General features: G+C 51.8%; 1 long non-coding RNA gene across 1 annotated transcript; it reads right to left on the bottom strand.

Moving 5' to 3' along the window:
- Positions 1–1,180: 1,180 nt before the first annotated feature.
- Positions 1,181–1,919, bottom strand: LOC110315159. The gene is made up of 3 exons (XR_002380203.1): positions 1,827–1,919; positions 1,495–1,637; positions 1,181–1,343 (listed from the first exon to the last, which is right to left on the bottom strand). It is a non-coding gene; the product is annotated as an uncharacterized LOC110315159 (long non-coding RNA).
- Positions 1,920–1,955: the final 36 nt, after the last annotated feature.

Below are 1,955 nucleotides of genomic sequence, written 5' to 3'. Positions count from 1 at the left end.
TGGCTGCAAGGTAACTCAATGACAGGATTATTGCGGGACACCCCTCCCCCCCCACATAGCCTAAAACAGAGCCCTTGCCCCCCTAGGGCCTAAAAAAGGCTTAGTTACTGGGTGCTGGACGCGGATGCAAGCCTTATGGCCTAAAACAGGTGCTTCACCGACCCTCTTTTTTACAGCCACCCTCAACCTTTTAATAAAGACAGATGCTATCCCGGAGCCATTTTAATTAAACAAAAAGGGGGATATGTGGGAAGTGGGTGCGGCCGCTGTGCGATCCCTGCTTGTATACCAAGAACCTGATCATGAACACCTGAATGATCATGCGCACCTGAATGATCATGTGCTGTCTGCCTGACGCATAGTATCATACAGCATGATATTGAGTCACTGGCCTATCAACGCACACCCTGTTTGTGTGCATGGCTCGTGTACAGAACATACTGAATGCTGATTGGATGATGAAGAGTGGTGAGAGATGAGTGCAGAGGGTGGAGGGGGATAAATTGGGCAATCCCCCAGAATAAAGCGGAGAATAAAGGAGAATAAAGAAGCTGAAGCTGCTGCGGAAGCTGAGGAAGCTGCTTAAACCCTGCCTTGGTGTACATGTCATTCTTTTCCCCCTCTCTGCTGGTCTAAGTTCGGGGTCCGCGATGTGTAGTTGGCAAGAAGGTTTTCTCTTGCTGGCTGTCTCTACATGAGCAGTGTGTTGACTGGGAATTGTTCACAAGCATAGAAGTCCAAAGCCCTGTTGCAGGATCTAGAGAGTCTTCCTACAAGTGCCAACCCCCACCCCCTGTTCATGCACCCTCTTCCCAGTAATCCTCCCCCATATGTCCCTCCATGAGCCCAGGATCTTTCCATATGAGGATAATTTTGCAATGCAAGGGGGCAGAGACACATGCTATTCCCTCCGCAGGGTTGCTGGGAACATGTGGGTGACCCTTGGGTTCAGATCTGTGGGAAATTCCCTGTTGATTGGTCTTGGCGTTGAACAAGGATGCCATCATTACCATGCAAGCACCAGTGCCCCAAGAGGGAGAGTGGGTGGCCTTCCTTAATGAAGAAAGATACTAGTTCTTCCCATTCACACCCCACAGCCCTAAGGGTCACCAAATCTGACAGCCCAGTCATTCACATGAGGTGAGTATCACTGTGAAAAGTGAAGGAAATTTCATGAAGCCAAAGACCAATGTAAAATACGCCAGCATTTATTTCAACATCACTGGACAAGATTCTTGGGACAACAAGGACCTGAGCAGTTGATGATCCTGATCACAGGCCTTGGCCCCGCCCAGTGTCTAGGAGTCCAGTGGTCTCAGTCTCGGGCCAATCGGCGTCTTCTCCTAAGGAGGAAACAGACAGACAGGTGGATCCTTAGAAGGCCTGCTGGAGCTGAGAATAGGGGGTTCGGGTTCTGTGTGGGGGAGCGCAAGGGAGACAGCATGGCTTGCTGTGAGTGGAGAGAGAGGCAGGGGCTGGCTCTGGGACTCTCACCTGAAGAACTTGGACATGCACGCCACAGCTCTCTGCAAGAGGCCCCTCCAGGACCTTGTGGGAGGAGCAGGCTCCCTGGTCTCTCTTGGGCCCCTGGATGAGTTCTCCATGGTGTGAGCATTGGCCACACCGTCTGTCCCAGTCTCAAAAAGAGAGTTAAGGTCGCACTCAGTCCCAACATGGCTGCTGCCCACACCCCATTTAGCTACTGTGATGTGCATCCACACAGCTGTTCCAAGTGCCGAGGAGGATCGACAAGAGGGGCCTACCTGCCCTGTTCACACCCCAGCACCCCCTGGAGGGTCTTCCAAACAACATCATAAGAGACTTACCGGCCTAGGAAGCAGAATGAAGGGCATGACGATCATGCTTCCCCGAGTGTCTCTTCCGGCTGGAGTGACTCCTAGGACTTCTTGCAGTGATCTGTGGAGCTGACCTCTCTGCTGAGTATAAATGCTAAA

The sequence above is a fragment of the Mus pahari genome, unplaced genomic scaffold (genome assembly GCF_900095145.1).
Source record: "Mus pahari unplaced genomic scaffold, PAHARI_EIJ_v1.1 scaffold_15242_1, whole genome shotgun sequence".
Lineage (NCBI taxonomy): Eukaryota > Metazoa > Chordata > Mammalia > Rodentia > Muridae > Mus > Mus pahari.
Note: the sequence above shows the minus strand (reverse complement) of the source record. Positions and strands in the feature narration are given on the sequence as shown.